Here is a 15,634-nt window from a genome sequence, read left to right as displayed (position 1 = left end):
GAGCCTCAATTTGTCATCTGTAAAATCCGGTTGTGAAAATAAAATGGAAGGATGTCTATAAAAGGGCCTATTACAGCACCTGTCACAAAGTAAGTGATCAGTTAATACTAGTCTCTTTTTCTTTACTCCCTCTACTTTCCTTACATCTGCCTGTCTATCCCCCACTATTGAGAAGCTGGCAGTAAATAAGGATTGAACAATGCAGGAATAAAGTCTTTCATTAATATGAAAGAACATGGTAAGTAAGAGAAGGGAGGCCCATACAAAGTGATATATCATTTAAGAGAAGGGAGAGGTCATTTTCAAGGGTGGGAATCAGGATATGCTTCAGGAAGGTGATAGCATCTTCCCTCCCACTTCCATTTCTCCAGGTAGAAACCTGAATGTCATCCAAGATTCCTGGTTTCTCTACAGCTCCCACACCCATTCCATTGACAAATCCTGTCATATTTATATTCTAAATATCTTTTTTAAAGATTTTATTCAGGTATTTCAGAGAGAGAGAGAGGGAGAGAGAGTGCATGAGTGGAGTGAGGGGCAGAGGGAGAAGCAGACTCCCTGCTGAGCAGGGAGCCCAATGTAGGGCTCAATTCCAGGACTTCGGGATCATGACCTGAGCCAAAAGCAGATGCTTAACTGACTGAGCCCCCCAGGCACCCCTAAACATCTTTTTTTATTAAAGAGAGGAGAGACAGAGAGAGCATAGGGGATAAGAGGTAGAGGGAGAAGGAGAGATAGAATCTTTTTAAAAATTTTTTTAAAAAGATTTTATTTATTTGACAGACACAGCGAGAGAAGGAACACAAGCAGGGGGAGTGGGAGAGGGAGAAGCAGGCTTCCCGCTGAGCAGGGAGCCCGATGTGGGGCTCAATCCCAGGACTTGGGGATCATGACCTGAGCTGAAGGCAGACGCTTAACAACTGAGCCACCCAGGCACCCCAGAGAGATGGAATCTTAAGCAGGCTCCACGCCCAGCATGGAACCTGACACAGGGCTCTATCTCATGACCCTGAGATCATGACCTGAGCCAAAATCAAGAGTTGGACACTTAACTGACTGAGCCACCCAGGCTCCACTTAAATATATTTTGAATCTACCTACTTCTCTGCTTCTCCACTTCCATAACCTTGGTTTGATCCATGCTCATCTCTTAATTGGTCACTGCAATAACCTCCTCATAATAACCTCCTCATTGTTCTTTCTGCCTTAATTCTTATCCTGCACATTCTGCTCTTCAAATAAAAGCCAACAGTACTTTTCCCAAACCACAAAGGTGATTGTATTTCCTCCTTACTTAACACCCTCCAGCAGTGTGTGCTGTATTGACTGAAATTGGGGTAATACAGAGTTTAGCAGGGCCCCTAGGGAAGGATGACATTCAAACTAGTAAAATGTGTGTGTATATATATGTGTGAATGCACATATGGAAATATCTCCAAGATATACCATTGAATGCAACGTAAGGTACAAAAGAGGAGCATCTTGTGTTTGCTTTTTGTGAAGGGGGGCAAAGGGAGAGGGAGAGACAATCTTAAGCAGGTTCCGCACCCACTGTGGAGCCTGACTCAGGGTTCTATTTCACAACCCTGAGATCATGACCTGAGCCAAAGTCAAGAGTCAGACACTTAACCAATTGAGCCCCCCGGTGCCCCTTGAGTTAGCTTTATAGATACACACATGCACACACATGCATCCACACACATCTATGTACATGTATGTACTCATATAGTAAGACAAGGAATTTTTCTTCTGGAAGTCATCACAAAAATATACATTTTTAAAATGGTGGTGTCCTCTAGGGAGAGTGACCTGGTTGGGGAGGAGGGTAATTTGAATTTTTCATGTTGAACTGCTTAAATTTTAAAACTTCATACAGTAATTTTTAAAAAGTTCTCTGGAGGGGCGCCTGGGTGGTGCAGTCGTTAAGTGTCTGCCTTCGGCTCAGGGAGTGATCCCGGCATTCTGGGATCGAGCCCCACATCAGGCTCCTCTGCTGGGAGCCTGCTTCTCCCTCTCCCACTCCCCTTGCTTGTGTTCCCTCTCTCGCTGGCTGTCTCTCTCTGTCAAATAGATAAATAAAATCTTTTTAAAAAGTTTTTTTGAAAATGAAAATAAACTCACTTTTCTTTCTTTCTTTGTATTTCTATGCATGAGAAAGAAACAAAACTGTATATTAAGAAAGCTAATGACCTCATTTTCATTAGGATTAAGGTCAAGCTCTTTGCATGGCTTATATGGCCCTTTGTGATCCATCCCTTCCTAATCTTTCTAGATCACCATTTTGGCGTTCCTCACCTCATATGCTAAGTTTCACCCATGCCAAAGTTCTGTCAGTTTCCCATTTTTCCAGGGTATTATGTTCTTTCTCTTACTTCCAGATCCTATGTGTTGTTTTATTTGGCTCAATTGTACTTCGCCTTATTCACTCCCCCACTTATCTTTTGGGTCTCAGTTTAGAATTTCCTTCTTCCAAAAGGTGTTCCTTGACTTCCTGTGTTTCTCTGTTAGATGCTCCTGTCACATACTCATAATGCACCCTGTATATTTAACCACAGTTTATTCAAATTTCTTCTTTAACTGCCTGTCTCTAAAGCTTATATTGGAAGTTCTGCGACGTCAGGGACTTTTTTCATGCATCCCACTGTAGCCTCAGAGCCTAGTACAGCACTTGATACAGACTGCTGCTCAATATGCTAGAAGAATGAATATATGATGAATAAAAAAAGTAAGATAACCTTTGAGCTGGGCTTCATAGTCAGCAAAATTCTTCTAGAAAATAGGTGCATTTGTAAGCTTCATGTTTAGGAAGATGACCTAGTTGGGGCTTTTCCAGCTTTGAGGTTGACCAAGATGTTCCTGATGTTTCATTGTTTAATCAACAAGTCTGTTCCCAAAATACCTGTTGCATGTCACTGCCAGTCCCTCTGTTATTCTAATTTACCCACTGTAACTGTTCCAACTTTGTTCTTCTAAGCATCTGACCCCATTCTCCCAGTGTATCTTGGGTTAGAATAGTTATCAAAAGGAGGCCTCAGAAGATATGGAGGGTGTTTGCTTCTAAATTAGGTTGCCTCACAGTGCTCTTTAAAGAGCTGCATTTATCTGTTTAATATTTTGGGTTAAGCAACCATGTAGACACTCATTCAAAGAAAGAATTATTTTAAAAAAATATTTATTTATTTATTTATTTATTTATTTATTTATTTTATTTGAGAGAGAGAGAGGGCAGGGGGAGAGGGAAAAAGAGTCTTAAGCAGACATCACACAGAGCACAGAGACTGACTCAGGGCTGATCTCAACATCTGAGATCACAACCTGAGCTGAAACCAAGATTCAGGCACTTAAGCCACTGTGCCATGCAGACACCACTCAAAGAAAGAATTATTAATACAATAAATCTGAAACTCCTAATATAGCATTCTTTCAAAATGGCTACACAAACTCGACTCCAATGCCTCCAATAACTGAAAGCTCACAATCTCCTAAGGCAATTCATTCAACTTCTGGATTACTTTTCCTTATATGAAATAGCCAAACATATTTCTTCTTCTACCTTCTGTTCATTGGTTCCCTTTTCTATTGAATTCAGGACTCCTGAGCAAAAATTCTAGTCAGTGACACTTCACCATTTTTTAACAGCAAAGGAACTGTTCTCTTGTGGAGAGTGTTTATCCTCCTGGGCACCTACAATGCAGTGCTGGCTCCCAAATCCCATCTTGTCTATGTTCTCATGCCAGTACTTTCTTTGAACTGTGGTAGAAGATTCCATGATGCCATTTGCCCCTCCTAATCTTTCTAGGTCATTGCTTGTCCTTCCTTCCTTGGCCTCGGTCTTCTCACTTGTACTATGATTCAGGCTTTTGGATTAAAGCTTACCAGTATACAGAAAGCATGTGTAGAGGTCTGAAAACAACTTATAGGCCCTCTTAATTTGCATGAGTGATTTATGGCAAGTTTATCATTTGGGAAAAAAAGATGTGTGCAGTTTCTTTTCTTTTCTTTTTTTTTTTTAAAGATTTTATTAATTTACTTGACAGAGAGACAGCCAGCTAGAGAGGGAACACAAGCAGAGGGAGTGGGAGAGGAAGAAGCAGGCTCCCAGCAGAGGAGCCTGATGTGGGGCTCGATCCCAGAATGCCGGGATCACGCCCTGAGCCGAAGGCAGACGCTTAACGACTGTGCTACCCAGGCACCCCTCTTTTCTTTTTTAATATAATTAAAAATATATAATTAATTATATATAATTAATATATCTATTATATATAATTAATTATTATAATTAATATATATAATTATATATTGGTTTTGTGGTTACAAATTGTGGTCTGAAAATATGCAGGGGATAATATCAATTTTTTGGTATCAGTTGAGACCTGATTTGTGACCTCATATGTGGTCTATTCTGGAGAATGATTTGTGTGTAGTCAAGAAGAATGAGTATTCTGTTGTTTTAGAATGGAATGTTCTGCATATATCTACAAAGTCCATCTGGTCCAATGTGTTCTTTAAAACTCTATTTCTTGATCTTCTGTTTAGGTGATCTGTCCATTGCTGTGAATGGAGGGTTGAATTCTCCTACTGTTAATGCATTATTATCAATATGATTCCTTTTTTGGTTAATAGTTGGTTTATGTATCTGGCTGCTTCCATGTTGGGGGCATGGATATTTACAATTGTTATTTCTTCTTGTTGGATAGACCTTTAAAGTATGATATAGTATCCCTGTACATTTCTTACTATAGTTTCTGGTTTAAAATCTAATTTGTCTGATACAAGAATTGTTACCCCAGATTTCTTTTGAGATCCGTTGGCATGATAAATGGTTCTCTATCCCCTCACTTTCAATCTGGAGGTGTCTTTAGGTTCAAAATGAGTCTCTTGTAGAGAGCATATGCATGGATCCTGCATTTTTTATTATAATCATATTTTTTTATTATATTATGTTAGTCACCATACAGTACATCCCTGGTTTTTGATGTAAAGTTCGATGATTCATTAGTTGCGCATAACAACCAGTGCACCCTGCAATACATGCCCTCCTTAGTACCCATCACCAGCCTATCCCATTCCTATCCCCCTCCCCTCTGAAGCCCTCAGTTTGCTTCTCAGAGTCCATAATCTATCATGCTTCATTCACCCTTCTGATTACCCCCCTTTCTTTACCCTTTTCTTCTCCTACCGATCTTCCTAGATCTTATGTTCCATACATGAGAAAAACCATATGATAATTGTTTTTCTCTGCTTGACTTATTTCACTTAGCATTATCTCCTCCAGTCCCGTCCATGTTGCAGCAAATGTTGAGAAATAGTTCTTTTTGATAGCTGAGTACTATTGCATTGCATATGGACCACATCTTCTTAATCCAGTCATCTGTTGAAAGGCATCTCGGCTCTTTCCACGATTTAGCTATTGTGGACAATGCTGCTATGAACATTGGGGTGCACATGGCCGTTGTCTTCACTATTTCTGTATCTTTGGGGTAAATACCCAGTAGTGCAATTGTTGGATCATAGGGGATCCTGCATTTTTATCCAGTATGAAACTGTGCCATTTCATGGGAACATTCAGCCCATTCATATTGAGAGTGACTGTTGAAAGTTGTGAATTTAGTGTCATCATATTTCTGGTAAATTCCTTGTTTCTAAAGATTGTTAATTTCTGGTCTATATTACTCTTGGGTGCCTTTCTTCTTTTAGAGAATCCCCCTTAATATTTTTTTGCAGGGCTCGCTTGGGGGTCACATATTCTTTCAGTTTCTGCTGGTCCTGGGAGCTCTTTATCTCTCCATCTGTTCTGAATGACAGCCTTGCCAGATAAAGTATTTTTTTTAAAGATTTTATTTACTTATTTGACAGAGATAGAGACAGCCAGTGAGAGAGGGAACACAAGCAGGGGGAGTGAGAGAGGAAGAAGCAGGCTCATAGCAGAGGAGCCTGATGTGTGGCTCGATCCCACAACACCGGGATCATGCCCTGAGCTGAAGGCAGACGCTTAACCGCTGTGCCATCCAGGTGCCCCAGATAAAGTATTTTTGACTGCATGTTCTTCTCATTTAGTACCCTGACTATGTCTTGCCAGCCCTTTCCAGCTTACCAGGTTTCCATGGATCAGTCTGATGTTATTCTGTTGTTTCTCCCTCTGTACATAAGAAATCTCTTCCCCCTCGCTGCTCTCAGGATATCTTCCTTGGCTCTAAGATTTGTAAATGTCAATATTACATGCCAGGGTGTTGGTCTATTTTTATTGATTTTCGGAGGGGTCCTCTTTGTCTCTTGGACACAAATGCTTGTTTCCTTCCCCAGATTAGGGAAGTTCTCAGCTATGATTTGCTCAAATATATCTTCTAGTCCTTTCTCTCTCTCTCCACTCCATCAGGGATCCCAATAATTCTGACATTGGAGCATTTCATGGCATCATTGATCTCCCTCAGTCTGTTCTCCTGGGCTTCTAGCTGCCTATCCCTGTCTTCTTCAGCTTCCTTCCTTTCTATCAGCTTATCTTCTAGGTCACTAATTCATTTTTCTGCCTCATTTGTCTTAGCTATTAGAGTATCCAGTTTAGACTTTATCTCATTCATAACATTTTTAAGTTCAGCCTGATTAAATTTCATCTCTGCCCTTAGAGATTTTTATATTGCCACTAATGCATGATTGCTACCCCGAAGTCTTATCTCTGACATCTTGCTTATATCCATATCCATTAGATCTGTGGCAAAGGATATTGTCTCTGCTCCTTTTCTTTGATGGAAGTTCTCTCTCCTAGTCATTCTATTGAGGGATGGTTGAGGGAATGTAGAGTCTGAAGTATCAACCTCAATCCAAGCAAAATGCACTTAAGAAAAATCAGAAGTTTTCAAAAGCCACCACAGATATGCCCCCAATGTCAAGATGATCCAAAACAATAAAAAAGAAAGAAAAAAGAAAAGTGAAGGAAAAAAAAAGAGGGGGCAGGGAAAGAGATTATAATCTCTCAGGGTGGACGCAGCAGGGTGACCTACCTGTTCCTGCTTGGTTTTTGGTTTATGTGTTAGAAGACATTATATCCCAAAATTGCAAAGAAATCAGAATTTTCATATATGTCATGATAAAATTGAATGGAATGAAAAACGGGCTAATATGGGGCATAAATCTATAAAACATATTTGTGAAAAAATTAAGAAACAACTTAAAAACATAGGTTGGGAAATACAAATCTATCTGAAATGGGAGCAGGGCTAAAAAAAGAAGAAGAAGAAGTAGAAGAAGAAGAAAATAAATTTAAAGAGAAATGAAAATTTTAGCCTGAAGTATAAGTGAGTTGTGAGGAGACACCTGGAGCTCTCTATATTATTTTCTCCTGGTGCTGGAGTTTTACATTCTTTTTTTAAAAAAATTATTTATAAGCTTATCATTCACCTGTTCTTTCAGTCTGTCTTCTGGGAGAGGGGCCTGCTGCTGGGCTTCTCAGGTGTCTTTGCCTGGGTGGAGTTGCCCACCCCTTGTCAAGGGGATGGGCTTAATGTGAGCTGGTTGGCTGTGCAGCTTTTGTTCCCAGGTGTCTTTCCACTTCCTTTTAGTGTGTCAAAGCAATCACGGCCATGCAGGAATCTCTGGCCCAGAGCAGCAACTTCCTCCCCCCACTCAGCAAATACTCCAGATCAATCCTTCTCCACCTCTGCATGTGCTAAACTCTACAGACTCTTGCAGTTCGTGCCTACCACACCTCTCCTGGGGGAGGCATGGGGACCTGTGAGCATCTCTGTGCTTTGTGACTTTGCAATTGCTAGCAGCTGTGGGCTCGCAGGTGCACCCTCTTCCACAGCTCATGCTGAGTGTTGCCCCAGTGTCCCTTGGGGGTCATGCCATCCCGAGAGCTGTTAACCAGTCATGGGTGCAGGCTCTTTGTGTGCCAAACCGCCAAATCCTGAGGCTCCCACAGGCTGCACTTCTCCCGGGGGAGCCATGGGAACCCACTTGCCTCTGTGCCTTGGGACTCCACAACTGCCAGCAATCATGGGCTTGCTTGTGCATCCTCCTCTGCAGCTTTTAGGTCATGCTGGGTGCTACCACAGTGTCTCCTCATGGGCGACACCGCCTCAAGAGCTGTCCCTGTTGTGGGTGCAAGCAGTTCTATATCTCCTCTAGGATGTTAGACAGTCTGAAACTTCTAGTCATTTTCAGGGTGGTCAGGCAGAGGGTGGCCTCTCTACCAGTTCAACCCACAGTTTATGGTGTCAGGAGCTGAAAGTCCCCTCTTGGCTTACTGACCACAACCAGACTCCCCACGTTACTGCTTGGGTACTCTATTGGTTTGGGCTCCCCCATTTTTTCTGAGTCTCCTGAAATCCCAAGACAATGATCTACCTAGAATTCTGCCCTACTCACCACTTGTGTCCTTTTCAGAAGGGAGAGACTCTCACTAGAGTAGATTCCAAGGGTCCCGATTTTTTTTTGCTCCAGTGTTATATCACTTCCCAGTGGCTGGCCTATGGAGGCTCCCTCTCCCCTCCACTTATCTTTGTGTATTTCCCCATAAGATTCAACGTTCTGCACCTCCAACCTTGAAAAAAAAATAGTAATTTTTCTGCTTGTGGAGATCCAAATAAATCTTCTTACACCTTAGGCTGAATTCATGTGTGTTCAGAATAGTTTGATAGATGTCCAGCTAAATTCAAGGGACCAAATGAAACAAGGTCCCCTATTCTGTAGCTACCTTGCCCCAATCCCCACAAATTTAGTTTTTTTAAAAAATATTAAGACTCTTTTTTCTTTTTTTTAATATTTATTTATTTATTTGAGAGAGAGAGAGAACATGAGTGAGAGGGGCAGAGGGAGAGAGAATCTCAAGCAGACTCCATGCTGAGTATGGAGCCTGATGTGGGGCCCAGCCTCATGAGCCAGATATCACTACCTGAGCTGAAACCAAGAGTTGGTCACTCAACTAACTGCAACCCCAGGCACCCCTTTTTCTTTTTAAGGTAAATGTAAATCACTTGTTAGCTTTTTGTCAGATTTCCCAAGGATGTCTCAGCTGCAGCAGAGTCTGAAGCAAGTGCTATTCAGCAATTAAAGTGTCTACACCAACTACACTATCTGTCAGGGAAGAATTTCCTCTGTCAGGGAAGAATTTAATAGCATACATACAGAGAATCCATACAGAGAAGGAAATTTTAGAGTCAGGCAACAGGATGCTTCTCTGAGCTTAGGGGAAGGATATGGTCTACATAGCAGTTTAAATGAAACCAAAAAAATGAAGATGGATTGATGGATAGATAGAAGAATACATAGATAAGATGTGATCAGGAAAGCATAATAAAATCTTAATGGTAGAATCTAGTTTGTTAGGCTTATGGATAACCTCTATTAAATTTATCCAAGTTTGCTGTATGTTTGAAAATATTCATAATGAAAAAATATACTAGTAAGTACACAAAAAATCAACAACAAATGATAATGAGTCATATTTGTTTTGTTTGTTTATTTAATTTGAGTATAGCTGACACTAGATGTATATTTATGGTATAGTGAGCAGGCACAGAATGATAATGATACTTCTGTTTAAAAATATGCTAATATAGACTTTCCAAGCGTTAAGATGGTGGAGGAGTACGGGTCCCTTTTTCAGCTGGTCCCCTGAGTCGAGCTGGATAGGTACCAGACCATCCTGAACACCCACGGAATCAGCCTGAGACACAGGAAGATACATCTGGATCTCTACAAATGAACATCTCCAGCACTATTGAGGTACAAAGCAGGGAACCATGAATCCACGCACAGATATAGGAAGATAAACAGAAGGGGGAGGGAGCCACCACGTTTGGGTGCTGGGAAGCGGTAGGCACCTGCACTGGGGAGCGGGCTGACTAATGGACTGGCACCCTCAAGAGAGGAGACTGAGACCATGACCGGGGAACGTGTGAGACCAGTCTGAAAACCGGAGCTCCGGAGTGTGCAAACCACACTGAAACAGAGCTCCGGAGCGCACGGGGCCACTGGCGGCTGGCGGTGATAGAAACAAAAAGGACAGAGACATGCCGGCCCTGGAAGTGAGGGCTGGGATGATGGCTGTGGGGCGCACATCCCAGGATGCTGCAGGTTTAGCAGCACCAACAGAAACAGAGTTAAAGTGGACAGAGGAGCTCAGTGGAGAGTGGACTGCAATCTCTCTGTTCTGAGACAGAGGCTGTTATTTGGCCACTGCTGCACTGACTCTCAGAAGAGGCACAGTAAATGGATAGGGAAAGCTGCCAGAGAACAAAAGCCTGGAACTACTGGCTAACAGGGTGCTTACAGGGGACAGGGAGACTCTACCCAAACAGGGTTGCCTGATTATCAGTGTGGCAGTCCCTTTCCTCAGAAAGTACGCTGAAAAATCAAGAAGCCCACATCCCTAAGGTCCCTATAAAAAAAAGTGAACACTGCCTGGGTCCTGGTCAATAATTTGGGCTCTGGGCAACCCCACAACTGCTCTTCATCAGAATGATGAGAAGGAGAAATCCGCCCCCAAGCAAAGAAAAGAAAATGAGTCTGTGGCCTCTGCCACAGAACTGATGGATATGGATATAACCAAATTATCAAAAATGGAGTTCAGAGTAACAATGGTCAAAATGATGTGTAGAATTTAAAAAAATAGTAACAAAAGTATTAATGAGATATAGAATCTCTAAGGGCAGAAATGAGAGCGACTCTGGCAGAAATTAAAAATGCCACGAATCAAATGCAGTCAAAATTAGATGCTATGAGGGCCAGGGTAAATGAGGCAGAATGAATCAGTGAATTGGAGGATGGGTTGGTAGAAGGGAAAGCTAAAACAGAAACTTGGCTCAAAAAATTCAAATCTCAAGAATGTAGGTTACGGAAGATTACAGACTCAATGAAACATTCCAATGTCAGAATCATCAGCATCCCCGAGGGGGTGGAGAATAACAGAGGTCTAGGAGATATTTGAACAAATTGTAGCTGAAAACTTCCCTATCTCGCAAAGGAAATGAACATTTGTGTCCAAGAGGCAGAGAGGACCCCTCCCAAGCTCAACCATGACAAACCTATGCCACATCAGGTCATAGTGCAATTCGCAAATATTAGATCCAAGCATACAGTGCTGAAAGTGGCCAGGGCAAAGAAATTTCTCACGTACCAAGGGAAAGGTATCAGAATTACGTCAGACCTGTCTACACAGACTTGGAATGAGAGAAAGGGCTGGGGTGGGCTTTTTTAAAGCTCTTTCAGAGAAAAACCTGCAGCCAAGGATCCTTTATCCAGCAAGGATGTCATTCAGAATTGATGGAGAGATAAGGACCTTCCAGAATCGCCAATCATTAACCAATTTCGTAACCACGAAACCAGCCCTACAGGAGATATTAAGGGGGGCTCTATAAAGGTAAAAAGGCCCCAAGAGTGATACAGAGCAGCAAGTCACAACCGATACAAAGACTTTAAAGAGAAATGGCATCATTAAAATCATATCTGTCAATAATCTCTATCAATCTAAATGGCTTAAACTCTCCCATAAAACGCCACAGGGTTGCAGATTGGNACCCAAGGGTGATACAGAACAGAAAATCACAATATATTGAAACAAAGACTCTACAGGCAACATGGCATCATTAAAATCATATCTCTCAATAATCAGTCTCACTGTAAATGGCCTAAATGCTCCCATAAAATGCCATGGGGTTGCAGATTGGATAAAAAGACATGACCCATCCATTTGCTGTCCACAAGAGACTCACCTTGAACCTAAAGATACATCCAGACTGAAAGTAAAGGGATGGAATACCATCTTTCATGCCAACGGACCTCAAAAGAAAGCTGGGGTAGCAATTCTCATATCAGACAGATTGGATTTTAAACTAAAGACTATAGTTAGANTCACTAAAAACTATAGTTAGAAATACAGAAGGGTACTATGTTATTCTTAATGGATGAATCCAACAAGTGGATATGACAATTATAAATGTCTATGCCCCCAACAAGGAAGCAGCAAGACACACAAGCCTACTCTTAACCAGAATAAAGAAAGAAGCAAGAGCTTTGAATGCCATACTGGACAAGATGGACCTCACAGATATATATATATATATATATATATAATGCAACACCCCAGAACAAAAGAATACTCATTCTATTCTAATGACCATGGAACATTCTCAAGAATAAACCATGCTCTGGGTCACGAAACAGGTCTCAACTGATACCAAAAGACTGAAATTATTCCCTGCATATTCTCAGACCACAATGCTTTGAAATTGGAACTCAACCACAAGGAAAAATTTGGAAGAAACTCAAACACTTGGAGACTAAGAACCAACCTGCTCAAGAATGATTTGATACAGCAGGTAATCAAAAATCAATTTAAACAATTTATGAACACCAACAAGAATGAAAACACAGTGGTCCAAAGCCTATGGGACACTGCAAAGGCAGTCCTAAGGGGAAAATACATAGCCATCCAAGCCTCACTCAAAAGTATAGAAAAATCTAAAATGCAATTTTTATATTCTCACGTCAAGAAGCTGGAACAGCAACAGAAGAACAGGCCTAATCCACGCATGATAAAGCATTTGATAAAGATTACAGCAGAGTTCAATAAATTAGAAACAAGGAGTACAGTAGAGAACATCAAAGAGCTAGAAGCTGGTTCTTTGAAAGGATAAATAAAATAGATAAGCCACTGGCAAGACTCATCCAGAATAGAGAAAGGACCCAAACTAATAAAATTATGAATGAAAAGGGAGAGGTCACAACCAACACAAATGAAATAGGAAGGATCATTAGAAACTTTGTTTTTTTTGGAAGTTTTTTTTTTAAATATTTTTTATTATATTATTTTAGTCACCATACAGTACATCCCTGGTTTCTGATGTAAAGTTTGATGCTTCATTAGTTGCGTATAACACTTAGTGCACCATGCTATACATGCCCTCCTTACTACCCATCACCAGTCTATCCCATTCCCCCACTCCCCTCCCCTCTGAAGTCCTCAGTTTGTTTCTCACAGTCCATAGTCTCTCATGCTTCATTCCCCCTTCTGATTACCCCCCCTTTCTTTATCCCTTTCTTCCCCTACCTTCCCAGTTCTTAAGTTCCATAGATGAGAGAAATCATATGATAATTGATTTCTCTGCTTGACTTATTTCACTTGGCATTATCTCCTCCAGAAACTTCTATCAACAGCTTTATGCCAATAAATAAAGCAATCTGGGATAGATGGAGGCCTTCCTGGGAACCTATAAACTACCAAGACTGAAACAGGAAGAAAATGATTTTTTAAACAGAACAATTAATTATGAAGAAATTGAAACAGTAACTAAAAACCTTCCAAAAAACAAAACTCCAGGGCCTGATGGATTCCCTTGGGAATTCTACCAAACATTCAAAGAAGAAATAATACCTATTCTCCTAAAGCTGTTTCAAAAAACAGAAACAGAAGGAAAGCTACCAAACTCATTCTATGAGGCCAATAATACCGGGATCCCCAAACCAGGCTAAGACCCCATCAAAAAGGACAATTACAGACCGATATCCTGATGAATATGGACACCGAAATTCTCAACAAGATCCTAGATAATATGATCCAACAGTTCATTAAAAGGATTATCCATCATGACCAAGTGGGATTCATCCCTGGGATTCAATGGTGGTTTAACATTCCCAAATTGATCATTGTGATAGATCATATCAACAAGAAAAATGTCAAGAACCATATGATCCTCTCAATTGATGCAGAAAAAGCATTTGACAAAACACAGCATCCTTTCCTGATTAAAACCGTTCAGAGTGTAAGGATAGAAGGTACATACCTCAATCTCATAAAAACCATCTATGAAAAGCCTACAGCAAATAACATTCTCAATGGGGAAAAATGGAAGCCTTTCCCTTAAGATCAGGAACATGCCAGTATTATTCAACATAGTACTAGAAGTCCTTGCAACAGCATTCAGACAACAGAGAGGGATAAAATGTATCCAAAATGGCAAAGAAGAAATCAAACTGTCTCTCTTCATAGATGACAAGATACTCTATATGGAAAACCCAAAAGAATCCATCCCAAGCTACTAGAAGTTATGGAGCAGCTCCGGAATGTGGCAGGATAGAAAATCAATGCTCAGATATCAGTTGCATTTCTATACACGAACAATGAGACTGAAGAAAGAGAAATTAGGGAATCCACCCCATTCACAATAGCACCAAAAATTATATGTTACCTTGGAATTAACTTAACCAGAGATGTAAAAAATCTATATTCTAGAAATGAAGAATCACTCCTGAAAGACATTGAAGAAGACACAAAAAGATGGAAAAATTTTCTATGCTCATGGATCAGAAGAATTAACATAGTTAAAATGTCCATGCTACTCAGAGCAATCTACACTTTCAAAGCTATCCCGTTCAAAATGCCAATGCCTTTTTTCAAAGAACGGGAACAAACAGCCCTTAAATTTGTGTGGAACCAGAAAAGGCCAAGAATCGCCAAGGAATTGTTGAAAAGGAAAAACAAAAAGCTGGGGGCATCACAATGCAGGATTTCAAGCTGTACTATAAAGCTGTGATCACAACGACAGCATGGTACTGGCACAAAAACAGACACATAGACCAATGGAACAGAATAGAGAACCCAGTAATGGACCCTCGGCTCTTTGGGCAACTAACATTTGATAAAGCAGGAGGAAAAAAGACAGTCTCTTCAATAGATGGTGCTGGGAAAAGTGGACAGGTACATGCAAAAGAATGAAACTTGACCGCTCTCTCACATCATACACAAAGATGTACTCCAAATGGATGAAAGACCTCGATGTGAGACAGGAATCCATCAAAATCATAGAGGAGAGCATAGGCAGCAACCTGTACGACGTTGGCCAAAGCAACATTTTTCATGACACATCTCCAAAGGCAAGAGAAACAAAAGAAAATTGAACTTGTGGGACTTCATCAAGATCAAAAGCTTCTGCACAGCCAAGGAAACAGTCAAGAAAACTAAGAGGCAGCCCACAGAATGCAGAATATATTTGCAAATGACACTACAGATATGAGTGGTATCCAAGATCTACAAGGAACTTCTCAAACTCAATACACAAGAAACAAATAAACAAATCAAAAAATGGGCAGAAGATATGAACAGACATTTTCCAATGAATACATACAAATGTCTAACAGACACATGAAAAAATGTTCAAAATCATTAGCCATCAGGGAAATTCAAATCAAAACCACACTAAGATACCACGTCATAGCCAGTTAGAATGGCAAAAATTGACAAGGCAAGAAACAACATTTGTTGGAGAGGACGTAGAGAAAGGGATCCCTCCTACACTGTTGGTGGGAACGCAAGTTGGTACAGCCACTCTGAAAACAGTGTGGAGGTCCCTTCAAAAGTTAAAAATTGAGCTATCCTATGATCCAGCAATTAGACTACTGGGTATACCCCAAAGATACAGACATAGTGAAGAGAAGGGGCATATGCATCCCAATGTTCATAGCAGCTTTGTCCACAATAGCTAAATCGTGGAAGGAGCCAAGATGCCCTTCAATAGATGATTGGATTAAGAAATGTGTCCATATAAACTATGGAGTATTACTCAGCCATCAAAAAAAATTCTCAACATTTGCTGCAACATGGACGGCACTGAAAGAGATAATGCTAGGTGAAATAAGT

Source organism: Ailuropoda melanoleuca, chromosome X, assembly GCF_002007445.2.
Source record: "Ailuropoda melanoleuca isolate Jingjing chromosome X, ASM200744v2, whole genome shotgun sequence".
Lineage (NCBI taxonomy): Eukaryota > Metazoa > Chordata > Mammalia > Carnivora > Ursidae > Ailuropoda > Ailuropoda melanoleuca.
This window is presented reverse-complemented; position numbering follows the sequence as displayed.